The following is a 20,640-nucleotide window of genomic DNA, read 5'->3' on the forward strand; positions in this document are numbered from 1 at the left end:
GAATAAAAACAACCAGAATATCCATCATCAGGGGATGGTTAAACAACCAGTGTTGATGCGGTTAACAAAGAATTCCCACCTCACACTAAAATAACAATTCAAAGTGGAGATGTAATCTATGTGTCTATTTCTGATGAAAATTAGCAAGGTTTGTTTCAGAAAAGACTACCGTGTTTCACAAGAAGGTAAAGGGAGGATATGTATATTCACTTAGATTAGCAAGATGAAATCATGGGAAGTTAACAAGAAGAAAAAATATTTGAATACGAAAAGAAGAAAGATAAGAGAAATAAAGTAGAGCTTTCCAGGGGTCAAGTAGGGAGGACATCAAGAGAGAGGGCAGAAGTGATCCCACCCTGGCAGATGGAGTCAACAGGATGGTCCACCCTGCCAGGTGCAGTCAACAGGAGTTGATGTGGGAAGGTCATATGTCAATCTGTTGATTTCATTGGTTAATAAAGAAACTGCCTTGGCCCATTTGATAGGCCAGCCCTTAGGTGGGCGGAGTAGACAGAACAGAATGCTGGGAGGAAGTGAGGCAGACACCATGCCTCTCCTCTCCAAGGCAGACACGATGAAGCTCCAGCCCAAGATGGACATACACTAGAATCTTCCTGGTAAGACACCACCTCATGGTGCTACACAGATTATTAGATATGGGTTAAAGCAAGATATGAGATTTAGCCAGAAGAGTCTAGATATAATGGGCCAGGCATTGTTTATATGAATACAGTTTATGTGTTATTATTTCGGGGCATAAACTAGCCAGGTGGCCGGGAGCTGGGTGGCAGGAACACAGCCCGCAGCTCCCACTACAGGGAGTGGCCCACACCAGCAGGTGCAGTCAACAGGATGGTCCACCCTGCCAGGTGCAGTCAACAGGAGTGATCTACCCTGGCAGATGGAGTCAACAGGAGTGGTCCACCCTGGCAGATGGAGTCAACAGGAGTGGTCCACCACAGCAGGTGCAGTCAATAGGCATGTTGACAGTAAGGAATTTAAAGTGTTGTGTCTATTTTTTTTTTAAATACTGAATGCAGGGCTGGGGAGGTTGGATCATTTGGTAAAGTTTTTGCTACTCGATCATGAAGACCTTAGCTTGGATCCACCATGCCAAGTAAAAAGCCAGGCATGGTGGGACATGCCTATAACCCTACCACAGGGAGGCAGGGACAGGTGGATCCCTGAAGCTCACTGGTCAGCCAGTTTAGCCAAGTCATTGATGAGCTCCAGGTTCAGTGAGAGACCCTGCCTCAGAAAAACTAATAATAAGGTGGAAAGTAGTTGAGAAAGATACCCAACATCACCCCCACCTCTACATATGCATACATATATGTAACACAGACATATATGCACAAATAAATAATTTTTTTTAAATTTAAAGTTAAACTACTAAGTACAAAGTGATATCTTAAATTAGATTCTGGCTCAAAAAATAGAAGGGTCTTGGGGACTAAGCTGGGAGTGTAACTTGGGTTGTCCTAGAATTGAAAGGTTCTGAGTGTCATGCTTAGCCCAGAATAAAAGGTACAAAATCTATTTTTCTTTCTTTTTTTTTTTTTTTTTTTTGGATTTTGGAGACAGGGTTTCTCCGTAGCTTTTTGGTTCCTGTCCTGGAACTAGCTCTTCTAGACCAGGCTGGCCTCGAACTCTCACAGAGGTCCACCTGTCTCTGCCTCCCAAGCAAAATCTATTTTTTATATTAAAAGGAGATTAATGGTAACACATACAAAATAGGAAGTCCACAGCTTTCTTAATGGCAGTGTATTTGTGTTAACATCATATTTTCAGCAAATATACTCAGGTGATACACAGGGTTCCTAATCCGGGGCAAGCCCAATGAAGGATGAACACAGGAATTCTCTGTGCTATCTTTGAGACTTTTCCATAAATCTAAGGTATTCACAAAAAATATATATATATTTTAGAAAAGTACATGGCACCTGCTGAATGGCATGCGGGGGAAGAGGCAACGATCTTTCTAAAATAAAGACACTAAAGGCCCCTGCTTTGGGTTCTCAACATCTTCAGCAATCCTGTATGCCATCAGGACAGAAGTCACTATTCCTCTGGCTACTCGACACCCTGCACAAGCTCTAGTGTGTAATGATGTGCATGCTTTGTGTCTGCCAAAACAAAGACAGAATTTGACAACAGAAAGAGCCCAGAGACAGGTCATAAATAACCCAAATCTTAACAACGACAGCAGCCCCTTGGGCCCAAATGCAAGCCGTTATCTCTCAAATCACAGGACATAAAAATCATGGGGAGGGTGCTCACTTCAGCATCACATATGCTAAAATTGGAATGATACATGGAGTAGTAGCATGGCCCCGTGCAAGGATGGCATGTAAATTTGTGAAGCATTCCATATTAAAATAAAAATCACAGGGGAGGGACTGGAAAGTTGACTCAGGTGTCATGAGTATATACTGTTCTTCCAAAGGACCAAGGTTCTGCTCCCAGCACACACAGCATCTTCACAACCACTCAAGCTTCAGATAATCTAATGTCCTCTTCTGGCCTCCTTGAGCATTACACCCATAAGCACGCATGGGGGGGGGGGGAGGACATAATTTAAAAGAATAAAAATAAATCTCTCTTTTTTTTAAGTCATGGTGAGACTCAAACTCTAGTCCAATGGGTCCCATGATCCATGTAGTTTCTGACCAAGATTCCTTACTGGGGACAAAATAAGAATCAAAGACCAGAATAGAACACACAGTTCCAATTCCATCCTCTTCAAAAGTGTCAACAAAGAGATGGAGATTTTGTTATCAGATTTGCAGGCTCCGTCAGCAAAGCATGAGTTGGGAGGACCTAAATTTGGATCCCCAGGACCTGTCTGAAAAATCTAGGTGTGGTACATACCTGTCAATCCCAGTGATGGCAAGATGGGAGGCAGATACAGCTGAACCATCAGAAACTCAGATCAGACACCTGCCCTGAGAGGAGACCAAGTTGGCAAGGCCTCAAGCTTTGAACATGACAGGGAGCAGAGGAGTTTGCAGAACAGAATGGATGCTGAGGACCACTCCTTTCCCCACCGGCAACACCAGGACCTCCCAGCACCCCAGGACTCAGGACTCTTACCTAAAAGGAAAGCCTCTCCCCATGTAAATGCTCCCACATGTAAGGAAACAGTGTCTGCCTCATCAGCGTGACCTCAGGGGGAGTGGCACCTACTATGGCATGTTCTATGATGGCAGCTGCCATTCCCAAGTCTTGTGCATGTCTGCCCACCTTGGAGTCCATAGGGTACCACCTAATTATGTTTAACCTAAGGATATTCTTGTGTCTGTATGAAGAATATGGCAAAGTGAGAAGGCAGAAGAACCAGTTGTCTGGCTCTGGTGAAAGTGGACAGGTCCATGGCACAGAAGGAAAAGGTTTGGGCCATTCACGAATAAGCTAGATATGAAGCATGGGAGAAGGAGCTGTCACTAATGGAGTTTACCCCAATTCCTTGTTTCGAGATACACAATTCTCCCAAAACCATTTGTTAGTGAGACTATGGTTTGTCTACTGTGATTCTCGGCCCCTTTGTCAATACTCATTTGAAGACTTGGGCTTTTTTTTTTCTATCTCTCTGTTCTGTACCATCAGGTCATGTCTGTTTTTATGCCCGGGCCACACTGATCTGGCTACTGTAATTTCACAATATGTTTTGAAGCCAGGAACTATGATGCCTCCAGTTTTGTTCTTTCTCATCAAGACAGGTCTGACGACTCGTGGAAGTTTGTAGCTCTGCATGAGCTTTTGGATTTTTTTATATATTAAGTGAAGCGTATCTGATAGAGACTGTACTGATCCACATCTCCCACTGGGTAACATGGGTATCCTAACAATACTCAATATTCCATAAATATTAGCTTTCTTCACACTTATCTGAATTTCTTCTCATATGTTTCCTTAATACAATCTACTGTTCAGTGTACAAATGTTTCCATTTCTACACACTATAGTTATTAGTTGTGTGTGAACATACATACTATTTGCACATGTGTTGGTAAAATGACATTTTTGAGGAGAATTGATTCTCTCCTTCTACCATATGAGTCTTGGGGATTGAACTTGGGTCATCAGGGTTGGCAGTGACTACCTTTACCCCCTGAGACCTCTCATTGGCCCTCAGTTTCTTAATCAAACATTAACAAGTGTATCTAAAGGGCTCAACAGCATGGACCAGTATAACTGAATGCAAATGGAAACTGCAGTGAATATTAACTCAAAGCTGACAGGACAGCTCCCAGGATGAGACAAGAGTTGCCAGCTCATGCACACCACTGGTGAGTGCAAAATGGTACAGCTACCTTGGAAAACAAACTGGAGATTTCTGAAGACTCTGATTACCATATGATCCATCAGTACCTCATCTGGATATTTATCAAGAATGGATAAAGAGGTATTAGCACAGTCGTGATCAATGCAGCACTATCCAGAAGAGTTCAGAAGAAGCCGGGTGATGGTGGCGCACGCCTTTAATCCCAGCACTCGGGAGGCAGAGGCAGGCAGATCTCTGTGAGTTCGAGACCAGCCTGGTCTACAGAGCTAGTTCCAGGACAGGCTCCAAAGCCACAGAGAAACCCTGTCTCAAAAAACCAAAAAAAAAAAAAAAAAAAAAAAGAGTTTAGAAGAGAAAACAAACCAAACATGAATCAACAGATGGATGGATAAGGAGGGTGTCATATACACATGTTGTAGGCGGTCCTTCTGTCTTTGTGTTGTTTTTATTGGTTAATAAATTGCTTTGGGCCTGTTGATAGGGCAGAACTTAGGTAAGCAGGGAAGACAGAACTGAAGGCTAGAAGAGAGAAGGGTGGAGTCAGAGATATGCCATGGATCCACCAGAGACAGATGCTGGGAATTTTACCCAGTGAGCCACTGCCACGTGGCGATACACAGATTAATAGAAATGGGTTGAATTAAGATGTAAGAAGTAGCCAATAAGAAACTACAGCTAATGGGCCAAGCAGTGATTTAATGAATACAGCTTCTGTGTGGTTATTTTGGGGCTAAGCTAGCCAGGTGGCCGGGACAAACAAGCAGCCCCTCCTTGCAACATACACATACAAGGGAATATTGCTCAGACTTAAAAAGAGAAAGTCAGTAACATAAGATTTAGGTTAAACCTTGAGGAGGACATGCTAAGTGAAATAAACAAATCACTTGGGGACATGCACTGCATAGACTATCTAAGGCAGGCAGAATCAAGAACCAGAATGGAATAGCATTTTTAGGAGCCAGAGAGAGAGGATGAGCAGTCACTAACCAACGAGTGTAAATCTGCAGTTAAGCAAGATGCGTTGTAGAAGCATGCATGCTGTCTTTAGTGTCTGTAGACAACAACACTGGAAGGAACATGCGAAAATTTGTTTAAAACATATATCGTCGGCTCAGCAGTTAAAAGCACTCACTGCTCTTGCAGAAGACTAGAGTCTGGTTCCCAGAACCCACATTAAGCAGCTTGTAATTCCAGCACCAGGGAAATCTGATAGCCCCTCTTACCTGAGTGCAAATTCCCTCACATCCACATAAATAAAAATAAAATAAATCATAATGTAAGAACACACACCTCACTCTAGGTATCTTGCTACAATAAAATATTTCAAAAATCTGCTTATTGTATGCCTCTGAGGATCAGGCATGCAGCTAGTTGCCAGGTGACATGTACACATTAATCCAGGCTATGTCCCACATTTACTTTGATTACGTGCTGGTAAGAGAAAGGCTGTTCAGACAATGCAGATTGCATCTCGCTGACCACCTAGATTGCTCCTAAATTTATTGCTTCTCTAGAGTGAACAGACAGGTCCCTCACTGTCTCCTTCTCAGGGCATATTTCAATAACACTGCTTTTTGATAAAGACACATACATAGTCCTGAAACTCAATTTATGAAAGTCTGTTGAGCCCGGAGTTTGGATTGAACCTCCTCATACAGCCTAATTAATGACACACATTATTGCCCCTGCTCTGCTAACTGAATGCAGCCTCCGAACCTTGACGTGTTTTCCCAACGATAAAAATGCAATAAATGAATTAGTGTCCCAGGGGACCGTGGCAAGAAGAGAGGGGAAGCCAAGAAAGATAGATGATGTCTCAACTAATTTTATGATTTATCGATCTCCACTTTGCTCATTTTGCAATGTGGGGGAGTTCATTTTTCTGTCAGGCCCACAGTGGAGGCACCCTTGCTAATAGATACGATTACCATCCCCGAAACTGCCTTTGTGGAAAGAAGAGTGGCTCGCTCAGTGCTGAGCTCAGCAGTTCCCTTCTATTGTGTCCCGGACCTGCTAGGAACCAAAATTGATGCTCTTACCCAGGGCTCTGTTGGACAGACACAAGCATTTTTCTCATTTTTCTTCCAAACAAGTTCATCTTTAAGCAAGTACAGATTCATGGTTTAAATTACGGAGTTGACACATCATCTGTTTTCAGTGTGGGTATTTTTACAGCAAAGACCTTTTGCAAGATCAGACAAAGCAGGAAAGGGGACAGAGTGTCACTACTAACCACCTGGGTCCTGTGACAACTATGGTTTATGGATATACTTATTAGAACACAATATAAGCTTGTTTGGATGGTTCAGTAATTCCATTCAGCAAACGCTGATTAGGTACAAAGTGCATCCTAAGTGCTCTTGAGAAATTCATTTATTTAACAAATATTTACTGGAGGGGATAGGTAGGTAGGTAGGTAGGTAGGTAGGTAGGTAGGTGAATAGATACATAGATGATAGATAGATAGATAGATAGATAGATAGATAGATAGATAGATAGATGACAGATATGGATTTGTGGAGAGAGAATATGTATTTTATAGAGATTGCTAATAGATATAAGATACATAAGTAACACATAAAAGAGACCATGATAGAAGATAGATAGATAGATAGATAGATAGATAGATAGATAGATAGATAGATAGATATGGGAGAAGAGAGGATATGTATGTAAATTGATAAATAATTAACAGAATATCAAAAGATTATAGAGAGATAAATTATTGATAGAATATCAATAAATTATAGGTAGAAAAATTATTAACATGATATCAATAGTAGATAGATAGATAGATAGATAGATAGATAGATAGATAGATAGATAGATGCTCAGGTGTAGTTGCCTCGTTCTTGAGAAAACTATGCAATGTGAAGAGATGGGAATTGGAACCATGGGATAATTCTGCAGCAGTACCCCATGTCTCATGGTGGCCGGTGGGCCAGCTCTTCTCTCAGCTGTGCATCCGTGGCTCTGATCTGGGTTGGGCTACAGGCCATTGATTCTGCTCAGATCTGTGTGGTACATCTCCCATTTACTGGGCCCAACAGCTTACCTGGGGCATGAACTGAAGTGAGCAAGAGCTCTGCTCCACTTCAGTCCATTTGTGTCATGCCTACCAATATCCTGTTGGCTAAAACAAGTCATATGGTTAACTTCAAACCATGGAGAGAGGAGATAAACTCTACTTACCAATGAAGGGGAAAGTAAACACTTGAGGGTAATAACCCGAACTATCTCACATAATTGGGTGATCTTAAAAAGTGATTCATGAGGGATTGGAGAGAAGGGAGTTTCATGGATGAGGGGAGCAGAGTTTACTGAGATAGTGTCAAACACGCAGACAGCAGCCTACCTTTGTTGGGCTGTGTAAAAAAAATGTCACCTCAGAGCTACAATTTCAAATAGGCCCTATTCCTGAGAGGTGGAAAATGGATCCGAATAGGCATAAGAACAGAAGAAAGGTGTCCCTTGGGATACTGGTTCCAGGACTAAATGGGTGGTACTAGTGCCATAAACTGGCCTAGTAACCATGGAGAAGAAAGTAGATTAAGAAACAAGAACAGATGGGCAGAGACCCGTAGGAAAGGAGATGTGAACCTTGACCTAAAAGGACCAACGATCTATTACATGAGAAAGCAATGTACAGAATAGCTGTGATATAATGTGGCATGATTTTTTTAAATACATAGGAGAATACAGAGATACCTGTGGCATTTTGCCTTGGGGTATCTTTGAAACTCAGAGAGGTAACATTGAGCTAGGCTTCAAATATATCATCTCATTTAGCACTGAACTGATGAGCAAGAATGGTTACAATCAGTTAAACAGAGTATCAGAGCCACACCTACAATGGGCAGAGACATACCTCAGCCAGGCAGAGAGAAGAGAACTCCCACAAAGATAAAATTAATGACATCAGGAAACATGCTTTGATCCTTCATCCCGAAAGCCAGGGCATCTTTGTGAGAGTGGCTGCCAGACCGTCAGGCGGGAGGGGGACCCAAGGTTCGTTTTTCAAGATCACTATAGCCAAAACAACTCTTTGACTTTCTACTCAGAGGGACTAGAGATTGGAATAATGCTGCCCAGCAAAGGTAGAGCCTGACAAATGAAAGCCGTGAATACACATGTCATTTCATGCCCTCAACTATGCCACGGATGTGTTGCTTTTGAGTCCCCACATATGAAAAATGGGGGACTTTGCAAAGCATTAGCAGGCATATGTGCCAAGATCCAAGGAACAGTCTAGACTCTCAGAGGCTTAGGGGACAAATACACAAACATTTAGCAAAGCAAATATGCCAGGATATAAAACTGGGAAATAATTCCTTGGGGTATTTCTGTGCAAAATTCATTATTGGAAATGCAGAAATACAAAAAAATAAAATAAAAGTCACCTCTATAATAACCTCTATTCACATTTTATATAACACCTTTCCATCCCTTACTGACATATTTTCAGGATGTAAACATTCTTGTACTCTTGTGTGTTGTATGTATGTATGTGTGTATGGATCACAAGTAAAATTACATCCAAACTATGAATTTTTAATCATGTTTCCCCTCTTAATACTGAAATACTTTTCTGCATTTACAAATTTTTACAAAGAAGTCTAATGATGTGAGAAATCAGTACCTATTTTATGAGGGTGGAAAATTGAAATGTAAAATTATATATTCCATGTGATTTCAATTACATAAACATTTGGTGTTGATGGGCATGTATGAGCTATGAAGTGCTACCTCTGTATGCACAACCTCATTGGCTTTGGCTTTTTAGATTGCAGTTGGATATCAATTTGTCATAAATGTTTTTCCACATCTTATTTATACTGTATAATAACCTTGAGGTACTGTTGTAAAGGGAGGTTGTAATTTTTTTAATTTAAACTGTTAATAAAACAATGGGTTGTGCCAACTCTGATGTCTAGGACCCTGTGACCCCATAAGCAAAGGGCACGTTTGTAACTCACCCTATCAGAACCCCCCCCTTCCCATGAAATAAAGACATAGATAGAAGTCATAGATCATGGGCAACTCCAGTCCTTCATAATCACTCCCTCCCACAAGCAAGGATGGTAAGGACATAGGTCACTGGATAAGAGAAAGACCCAGGGTGAGACCAGGTGCCATTAAGTTGAAAGCTAACATATACAAGGATTTTTCCATCCATGTGCTCTGGGAATGCAGCACACAGGAATTAGACAGAAAGATTCCAGATGCTGGAAGTCGGGGCCCAAGAGAGCAGCAGCATCCAGCCTTCCCTCAGGTCAAGGATCTATCACTCTAAATGGCAAAATAAGAAGGAAAGCTGAGTTTCCTCACTCCCCAGACCCTGGTGACATATTCCCCAGAGATATTAAAGGACATGAAGGTAGCAACCACTTGACACCATGATCTGAAGTCAACTTTGTTTGCTTCAGCTTTGTGCTGGGTCACAACACATTTAACAATTCATCGTTGCCTGGAAAGAAAGCCAGATCCACTCCGCTTAGCATTCAAGGCTATCTGTCCGTAGCAACCAGCACCATTTTCCTGTGGTTCTATAGCAGTTTCTTCCAATATTAAAATCTTCTGCCTTGGAGGAAAGCTTGTTAAGACACAGGATGTTAAAAGAGAGACAAAATAGCAGGATGATATTCCATCCTGCAGGGAAGTTCCTTAAGCTCCAGAAGTAAACAACGCAAAGACTTCAGGAAGTCCCTGAAACTAATCAGATTCACTAGTCTCCCTCCGGCTAGAGTATATAAGCAGTAAAGATGGCTGAGAGTCACTGCCAGACAAACTGAACTGCCTGAAAGAAGCAGAGACTAGTCAAGCTCTCTAGAAGAGGTTCCCACCAATGAAATGACCTGGAAACGATAGACCTGTTGATCCTATAAGTACCCCTCAATCATATTCCTGTAAATAGCAGCAATAAAATTTACTCATCAAGCTGGACTTTGGTGGAACCTATACTTTGATATGGCATTGGTTGCCTCCCTGGTGTGAGCATAAATTCGTTCACATCTTCCCACGATACTTATCTTCATGCATATACGTACACAAATGCACATGTACACACCCTTTCGTTCACAGCTGCCACACCCCAATCATGCCATTATTTCCTCTCCCAGCAACATTCCATTCATTTGTATTTACATCATTCTTTTTTCTTTTTGTAGGGCAATGATATACATATGTGTATATCAATGTCTGCATGTGCACAGCTACACTTCAGTGTGCATGGGCACCCAGGTTGATGTGTGGAATCTTACTCAATTGCTTCTTTACCTTTTTCCTTGAGGCAGGATTTCTCAATCAAACCCAGAGCTTGTTGATATGGCTTGTTTGGTTAGCCGGCTTGCTCTGGGGACCCCGTCTCTAGCTCCACGGGCTGGAATTACAAGTGAGCAGCCATGTTCATGCAGTATTTACTTGGGTTCTGGGGGATCCATTAGAATGTACTGCACGGTCTCAGGGCAATGCCTGGTGCATCAGAGGTGCTGGGACAGGGGGTTGTGATTACCACCCTGTGGGGTATGAAAAAGACAGAATCCTTGACCCTGGAGGTCCTTAGCTAGAGTTTCTGCATGACCCAAGCCACCCTAAGCCACACAAACATCAGCACAGCCAGTGTTTGGTAAGCCAGTCCTCCCTTTTCTCTCTCTCTCTCTCTCTCTCTCTCTCTCTCTCTCTCTCTCTCTCCCCCCCCCCTTGGGCAATGTTATAGATGGCACTCGGTCTCTTTTTAAACTCTGTGCTTTCAGAGGAAAAGGTCCTTTTTCATTCTCCCCAGGCACCTCTAGGCTAGCAGTCAACATTTCTGTCCCCACCAAGAGGATTTCTGCGGCCAAGTGGGATGGTGTTCAAGCACCATAAGGGCCCAGGGACCCGGTAATACATTGTGGCTGACTTGGGCCTGAAGGACAACATCACACTCATGGCACACCCTCGCCTACCCAAGGGAAGCCCACAGCCTGGCCCAATGTGCACCTCTCATCAACCGGTTCATGGGGCTACAGGATTCCATCCCTGGAAGCTGATTTTAATAACAGGACGCCAAAGTAAAAACCCGCCTTGCTGGGAAGGGGAGGGAGGGCAGGTGAGGGCACAGTGGCTGAGTGACATATCCTATATGAAGCTGATTCATGTCAGAGCAATTCTGGGCAGGGACCAGCTGATTCAGGCAGTTAAGTTATTGCTCTGCCAGCTTAATATTTTGCCATCTGCTAACCGAAGGCTCTGCTGCCTGCTGGGTCCTATAAAGACTTTTATTTATTACATTACACATGGCAACATCTGCCACCGGATGAGGCTCTACTCGGTGCCCTAATTAAACAAACACACACTCCAGCGACTACAGAGGGCTGGGTCTCATGGTGAGGGAGCCGAACTGGTGCAGGCTGTTCAAAACTTCAAGGGTCCCGTCCAAGCTTTCAAAGGGACATTCACCACCACCCCCCTTCTGCTGGTCACCCTAGATTTACAACCAACTAATTATAGGTTGGGAAGCTGGCAAGATGGCTCAGCAGGTAAAAGTCCCTGCTATCTAGCAAGCCTGGTAGCTGAATCCCCAGAACCCACAAGGTGGGAGGAATGACCTGACTCCTGGAAATTATGCACCTGTGTGCCCAAGTTTACATTTCTACCCTGCTCCAGCCTCCTTTGTTCCCAAAACCAGCTTGGAGTTTAGGAGCTGACGTGGCCAGTAGCCAGAATCCCTGGTCTGTGTATCCTAATAAGCTGTCATATGATCTTTCTCCACTTGGCCCTCCCATCTCCGTGTGCGTTCTCAGAAATTCTAAACAGCCCGTCAAAACAAGAAACCCTACCGACGAGGGCAATGAGCTCTGAAATTTCCATTTGTTCTTTTTCATTCGTCTGTACATTCAATAAGCATTTGTCAAACATGTGCTGGGTGGCCCGGACACTGGCAGGTTAGCTGGTGAGCTAAGTAGGCATTTCTGTTGCCATGCAAAGGCCCTGTGGCCAGAGATCAAGTGGACAGATGAGAGCATTCCAAATGGAGAGGTCAAGGATGTGTGTTACAAAGGCAGGTGGGCTGTGGATGTCACTCAGTGAGCAGGTACTTTGCCCGTCAGCTGTAGAACCCTGGGTTACATCCCCAGTGCTACATAAACTGGACGTGGCAGAACATGAGGAGTGGGTGTTCAAGGTCATCCTCAGCTATATGAGTTAGAAGCCAGCCTGGGCTACCAGACAGCAATCTTAAAGCAAGAATGTGAGAGAACAGGGTATTGCATGGACAAGAAAGCTTCCTACATCTCTGTACCCAGCATCAACAGACTGAGGCAGGTAAATATAATAAGGCCAAAATCAAGTCACTGGACCAAACTTAGTTACCAGGCTAAAACCTAGTCACTAGACAAAACTCACTCTGTCATCTAGCTACAGCTTCCCCAAGATCTAGAAGAGAATCTGTGTTTTTACCCTTTTTGGCTTCAAGAGGCTGCCTATATTCCTTGGTGTGTGGTCCCTCCCTCTATCTTCAAAAGCAGCAGCATACACTCTCTCTGGCCCTGCTTCTTCTCCAGGCTTCTTTCTCTGAGTCACTTCTGCTTCCACGGTTGACTTTTCAGGTTTCTGGGGCTGATTACATGTGGATACTCCAGGGTAATAACCCTGCATCAGGTTAGCAGGTTAGGAAACAATGACACCTTCTTCTTCCGTGCCCTTTTGCTCTCTCACTGAACGTATTTCCATGCTCCGTAGATTAGGGTGCAGGCATCTCGGAAAGCCATCGTCCTGACAATCACAATTGGCAAGAAACTTTCAACTCTCTGAGATGCGATGTTGAGGACCAATTACGTGCTGCAATACAACTGTCAGGTACAAAGGCAGGCAAGAAGTCTGTGCTCACAGCACTGGCGGGAAGGTTACCCATGAGCTTCAGGGAGTCACAGAAAACTGTGGCAAGAGAAAGGCAACTGAGATAAATCTAAAGAATTTCCAGGGTTGGACCATGCCCAGCCTTGCACATCTTGCAGAGGTAGCCAACACGTGTTTAGAGGTCTAGGCCTGGGGAAGGAGACTTCACGGGGCTAGGCATGTAGCTTAGTGGTAAAGCACTTTAATGGCACTCATTGGGCCCTATGTTCTCTACCCCGTGCTGTTTAACAAAAGAGGAAAGAACTTACTTAGCACGTGTGTGTGTGTGTGTGTGTGTGAGAGAGAGAGAGAGAGAGAGAGAGAGAGAGAGAGAGAGAGAGAGAGAGAGAGAGAGAGAGGTACATATATGGGACCACACATATCACAGTGCATGTGCATGTGTAGAAGTCAGGACAGTCTGGATGTTGGTCCTTGTCGTCCACCTTGTTTGAGGCAGGGTCTCTTTGTGTCACTGTGTACATGGGGCTAGCTGGCCTGTGACCTCCCAGGAATTCTCCTGCCTCTACCTCCCATCTCAACATAGGAGAGCTGGGATCACAGATCAGTTCTACCATGCCCAGCTTTACACGGGCTCTGGAGACTGAATGTAGATCCTCATGCTTATGCAGTAAATGCTCTACCCATTTAGCCATCTCCCCAGCCCACAATTTGGTGTCTTTTTTTTTTTACCAGTCCTTGGGTCAGGACATTTAGATACATCATCTCATCCAACTCCTTTTTGAAAGTTCATAAAATATGTATTGAAGTCCTCACTTCAAACGAGAAAGTCATGATTTGAATAATGTATGAAAATAGACTGTGGGCCCCGAAATCCTGAACCCTGAGGCCCCAGTCTCACCACCACACACAACCTGTCGTCAAAATGATTCTCCTTCTGTAGATTTGTGCTTATGAAGAGGCTGCTCTGTAATCTTCCTTCTCCAACTAGATAAATGTATACATATGCATAGATTATAAATGGATAGATAGCAGATAGATGATAGATAGATAGATAGATAGATAGATAGATAGATGATAGATAGATAAATGATAGATAGATAGATAGATAGATAGATAGATAGATAGATAGATAGCAGATAGATTACAGATAGGAAAGAGTTCAATAATACATAATAAACATAAATAAATTAAACATAGATTATAGATAAGAAATAGATGAAAAAACAGATGCTAGATGCATATATTATGGATAAGTGATACATAAATTATAAATAGATAAATTTTATATAGACTATTGATTTATGAGATAGATAGATGGTAGAAATGATAGAAACATAGGTAGATGATAGGCCACTAGATGAATAGAAGCATAAGTACATACATGGGTGATTGATAGATGACAGATAATAGATGATTGACATAGCAGATGGATAGATGGTAGATGGGTGCCAAGGAGCCCACTCATGCACAGGAGTATCCCAACGAGCTTGTGTTTTACGTGTTAACTATTCACCAGGTGAGACACAGGAAATTTCTCCTCCTTGTTCATCAGTGAGGTGGAGCCTCTGTTCTCCACTCCTGATCCTTCCTGGTTGTTGGGCTGATGAGCTAGTAAATGAAACCCTACAGCAGAGTGGCTCAAATAAAGTGTGTCTTGGTGTCCTGTTCACAGATGGATGCAGAGGGAGATCATTCCAGGCTGTCATACTTTGAAGTTATTTATGAATCTGTCTCTTTCCATATACTTGTCCTTGTTCCTAGAGTACTGAACCAGGTTCACAAGAATAGCATCAAGCTCCAGCTTAGAGGGAGAGGGGGATGGATGGGTTGCAAGCTCATCCCTTCAGGTGCTGGGACGTGGGGCTGCATGTACCACATCTGCTCATATTGCACAGGCAGTCAGCCATATGCCACACATCTGTAAGAGAAGTCACAGAATGTCTCACCCATGTGGATGGGCAGGTACTGGACAACGCCTGGGAGAAAAACGGAGAGATTAACACTGGAATATAATTAGTCAAAAGGGATGATGGCTGCTTCAGTTTGTCTAGTGCCTAAGCCATCTTTGCACACTGGAAACTGATTTAAAAATTATGCAACCAAAAAGAGAGAGATGCTATGCAAGGTTCATGAAAGATGTAATCTCATCACTTGGGAGGTAACCACGGAAGAGTCTATGCAAGCTCGAGGCAAGTCAGAGCTACGTCGTGAGACCCTGTCAGCTGTGTGATTGGCCAATAAAGTAAGAGTTTAAATATGATGTTTTAAAAAATGTTTAACAGATGGTGGCAAAATCTAGCCAGGCAAGTGTCACAAACCTGGTGGAGGCAGGAGGATCAGGAGTTGAGGCCAGCCTGAGCTACAAGAGACCTTGTCTCAAAATAATTTTTTAAAGGCTGTAAAAAATGTAAACAAGTAGCTAGGTGGTGGAGGCACATGGCACAGATCTTTGACCCAGCACTCAGGAGGCAGAGGAAGGCGGATCTCTGTGAATCTAAGGCCAGCCTGGTCTGCAGGTCTTTCCAGGACAGCTAGAACTGTTACACAGAGAAACCTTGTCTTGAAAAACTAAAACAAAGTAAACAATTGAAACTTTCTGATGTTGGCGACTGGAAAGCAGGAGTTCTGAAGCTTTTACTAATGAAAACATAAATTTGTATGGCTGTTCTAGGAGGCAATTTTGCATAAGTTACCAGTTGTGCTGGGTGTGGCGGCAGAAGGCTGTAAATCCAGCATTTCAAAGGATGAGACAGTGGGAGCATGAGTTTGAGACCAGTTTCTAGCTCCGAAAGAAAATTACCTTTCTACTAAAGCTGTGAAAGTTCATTCATTCTCTTTGGCTCACCAGGAATTCTACTTCTGAGAGTGTGTCTCACTGGAATTGTTTAAAGGACAGGGTTTTTTCGTGCGTATGATTATTATACCACCGAAAGATGTGGGCAGCCTGCCTCTGTCCTTGGAGAATTGACTTCCCCGTTTAAATTAAAGGTGTCGTACTTTCTGCAACTGTTCAGAGGAGAAAGATGGCACCATAAAACATTGTCACAGAACTGTGTCTGTTTGTGTGTGCGTAGTTAAGAGAGAAGTGCTTACTAAGTAACTGCTTGAGGTACATCCCACTTCAGCAAGGGTTTGGGATAAAGGCCTCTTACATTGCAAAAAAAAATGCAACCAAATCATATATGTGCATATCTAGATGGATAGATAGATAGATAGATAGATAGATAGATAGATAGATAGATAGATAGATAGATGATAGATAGATAGGTAGATAGATAGACAGATAGATAGATGATGGATGGACGGACGGACAAACAGACAGACAAGTGTGAGGAGAAACACATCCCCATGTCACACCTGTGGAGATAGAAGAAAGGAGTCACTTTGCAGAGTCAATTCTCTCCTTGCGTTTTGACACGGTTTCCAGGGTTGAACTCAGGTCCTCACTCTTTCATAGCAAGTGCCTTTACCTGCTGAGCCATCTTGCCAGGCCTCTTTTTAAATAGAATGGTTATTCCCCAAAAATTTTATACATGTGTATAATGTATGACCATACTCCACATTTGCCCCCCTCTTCCCCACCCACTCATGAGCCCCTTTTCTTCCCAGCAAGTCCTCCCCTCTACGTTTGCATCCCTTGTTATAAGTTGAGGGCTCTTCCATGAGCATGGTGAGAGATTATTTATTGAGGCATCAGCAACTTACCCGTGGCTACCCCAGTGAAGAAAATGACCACCACTTCCCTAGCAACCATTGACTGCCAATGGCACTCAGCGAATGTTGAAAAACTCGGTACTGTGCCTGTGACCATGGCTGCAATGAATTCATGGGTGCCGTACCCATGTCTTATCCAGAAGACAGCACATGACAGCATGCCTCCCCACCCTCAGGCTCTCACAGTCTCCCCTCACGCTTTTCCACAGTGTTCCCTGAGCCTTATGGGGAGTGATATGGGCGTCTTTTGGGGGGGCTGAGCACTCAACAGTCACTTATCCTCAGCACTTGGAGCAGTTACATCTCCCAACAATAACACTTCCCACTGCGATAACTCAATACCAATCAATGGATCAACCACTGACCAAGGGCGAGAGAGAGAGAGAGAGCAGCAGGAGCACTCATCTATGGGTAGAAGCATCATCTAGAAGGTAGGCAAAACCCCAGCAGTGGGTCTCTGTGGGGGAGTGCGAAATGGGAAGGCAAGGAGGTTGACTTCCCAGTGGGTTCACTAACACAGATTTAAAGTTTTAATGTATTATTTTACGTGTATTTGTGTGTGTGTATGTGAGTGAGTGAGTTTATCTTACTTTTTAAAAAATGTATGTGTCTGAGCATTTTGCCTTCATATCAGTGTGCCATATGCATGCAGTGATCACAGAGACCAGAAGAGGGCATCAGCTCTCCTGGATCTGCAGTTACAGGTGGTTCTGAGCCATCACGTGGATCTGTGCAAGAGCAGGAAGTGCTCTTAACTGCCAAGCTGTCGCTTCAGCTCCTAATCCAGGTGGATTTTGCTGCTTTGTTGTTGTCATCGGTTGACTCCTTAAGAATACCGTGGGTCTTCACCTTGCCCTGTAGCATATTTTACATATATTTCCTTGTTTCATTTTAATAGTCTTTTCTTTGAAAATATTATACAGTGTATCTATCATATTATGTCTTCTCCCCTAACTGCTCCCAGATTCTCCTCTCTCTACTCACCCAACTTCATGGTCTTTATCCTTCTTAAAAAATAAAAAAGGCCACTAGAAAAAGAAGCACAGAGCCCTATTTGTGTTGGCAGCTGCTCCTGAGCATGGGGCCTGCCCTGGAGTGTGGTTGGTTCGAATCCTGCATTAAGGCCGTCTGAAATGAGGTAATGAGGTAAAACAATTGGGACAGTAGTTCAATGCCATGAGCTTCTCAGAGCCCTATCCTGGGAGTACAGTCGGCCCTAACTAATATCTGCTTGGATTATATCCCAGGAATGTGTTTATCTCAGTGAGGTTCAAGGGAGGGAATTCTAACCATTCACCAACCTATGACAGTGGGCAAAAGAAAGACCGAATTACAAGGTAACGCTGTGTGCGGTATACAATAATGACCGTAATGGAGGTACCAGGAATAAAAACCCGTTTTCCAGCCCTGAGTTACAGAGTCTGCGGCTGTGGGCAGGAAGCTCACTTGGAGCTACTCTAGGCTTTGGGCTGTTAAATCATGATGGATGATCCCATAAGGAAGCAAACAAGATCAGTGGAATTCATTCATTTGCCTGGTGCCCTGGGAACTCTCTGATTTCCCCCAAGACCCGGCTGCCTTCTTCTGTTATTGCAGGGAAGCAGTCCGTCCCCACCACAGAGACTTAAAAGCGGGAGCCAGACCCCAGGTCTAGTCACAAAGGTTAGGAGACAAGCACGTCAGGGGGTCAGGGGAAAAAGCGCTCACTACCCAAGCACGAGGACCTGGGTTCAGAGGCCCCAAGACCTTTGTAAAAGCCAGGTGAAGGGTAGCATTGGAGAGGAGCAGACGGGAAGGTCTTTGCAACTCCCTGGCCAGCCACACTAGATGAATCCGTGGGCTCCCAGGTCCTCTGTCTCAAGACACTTAGATGGAAAGCAATTTTAGAAGACACCTAGCATCATCTTCTGGCTTCCACATGTGCACACACACACACACAGAGACACATACACAGAGAGACACAAACACACAGACACATGAAAATTAGAAGTAAACAGTCATGTCTCACACTCAACCCAATGGAAAGCAGGGACAGGGCAAACCTTGCACAACAGAGCCCCGGTGCTCCGTCCCCAACACTGCCTAAAATGGGGAGGCAGTGATAACACAGGATCAGAAGCCCAGATGTTGCAGAGATGTGACCGAGAGGATCTCCTCAGTCGTAGTCAGCTCCAGACTTAGCGGAGTTTCGTTATACTCAATCTCAAAACACCAAAGAAACAGCAGAGTGGTGTAAATGTTGGGGTGACCCACAGGAATCCAGTCTTACAGCTGCGGCTGCAGCAAGGCTCCATTTTCCCACTAGGAAAGTGGGAACAATCCCACGCCACCGGGAGCTCCTTGAGCACACAGCTGGAGCGGCAGGCCTGGAACGTGGCAGGTACCCCGCAGTATGTTTCCTTTCCTTAGGGTGTTCCCTTCACATCTTCACCCTGCCCCCCCCAATTTTAAACAAAGAAGAAAAATGTAATTTTGAGTGACGGGCAGGGGTAGGAAATGCCATTTTAAACCACCCCTGACTGAAACTGCTTCTGTCCCCGAGGGAGCGAGATTATTTCTCTCCAGACTAAATATATTTTCTTTAGCAAAATGCTTTGATAGGCAGCTTTGGTTATGAAATGTGAGTCCCCCAGGGCACAGTTTAGAAGGAGACAGTGAAACAAAGAGATAGCAGGACGGCTCAAATCGAGAGAATGAACCAAGATGCCAGGTTTTAGAGGCACGCAGAGAATTGGGGTGACATTGCGACAGTCCACATACCCTCTGCGAGGCTCCATTACAGGTGTCCTCCTTTATCTGAGAAGTGTGTGTATGGAGGGGGGGGGTTGACTCCTACTGAACTCTATGTAGACTGATTTTTCTAGACATAAACAAGCATAAATCCTTCTCCATCTTAACCAGGCACTGTAGGGGAGGGATGAGGTTTGCAAAACTCGCCTGGATTTCTCCTTCCTCCCTTGCAATGGCGCAGTTAGGTTCATCGGTCCGCTCATCTTAGTAGCTCTGGCGTGTGACTTTGTTTCCTTCCTAATTAAAAATCCAGGATTGATCTTTTCTCTCCAAGAAAACACTGCACAGTTTCTCTTGGGCGTGTCTGAATCGGCAGCGTCATGACACTTGTACTCTGAGGCCGTTATTACAGCTCTGAGTTACTAAGACCGTGACAGCCGATCTCTAAACAGCCTATGACAAACAGGTAAACATTGCACACAGCGTGGATACTATGGACAATGAGCTCATTCCACCCTCAAGAGAACATGGCAGGACACAACTCCCTCATGCTGCTCAGAAGCGGACACAGTTTAAAATTTACCTGTATTTCTAGAATTTTCTATTTAATGTCATCAAACCACAGGTGAGTTAGGAGGGGTCTCCGCTATATCAGTATCTTGAATACCGTATATTCTATTCATTCATTGTCTGTCCCTCCTCTTGAGAATACAAAGCGGGGAAAGGCAGGACTGGGTAGTATTTAATTAGGTTCTACTTCCCAGAAGAACACCTTGGAAGGTATTCAACACATTTTTCTTCAATAAATGATTAGGAAAGAATCGTGTGGGATTTTGAAACAAACAGCGGACCAAGAAGAATGAAGAAGTCTGAGCTTTGGAGTCATTACACGGCATTCTTCAGCAACAGCTGAAAGATACAGATAACAACGTTGGCTGGATTCAGACGAGATCCGAATCTCATTCAAACTCTACAACCAATTGAAATTTTGGACTCAGACCAGCCCCGTTTTAATCCTGTCCTCAAATCTCTGGGCCTTTCCCCCAACTCTATAAGAGGCAAATCCTCTGGAACCT

General features: G+C 43.9%; 1 non-coding gene across 1 annotated transcript; it reads left to right on the plus strand.

Moving 5' to 3' along the window:
* Window positions 1-2,272: 2,272 nt before the first annotated feature.
* Window positions 2,273-2,378, plus strand: LOC130880887 (U6 spliceosomal RNA). Its single transcript, XR_009057679.1, has one exon. It is a non-coding gene; the product is annotated as a U6 spliceosomal RNA (small nuclear RNA).
* The last annotated feature ends 18,262 nt before the right edge of the window (window positions 2,379-20,640 follow it).

This window comes from Chionomys nivalis, chromosome 8, assembly GCF_950005125.1.
Source record: "Chionomys nivalis chromosome 8, mChiNiv1.1, whole genome shotgun sequence".
NCBI lineage: Eukaryota > Metazoa > Chordata > Mammalia > Rodentia > Cricetidae > Chionomys > Chionomys nivalis.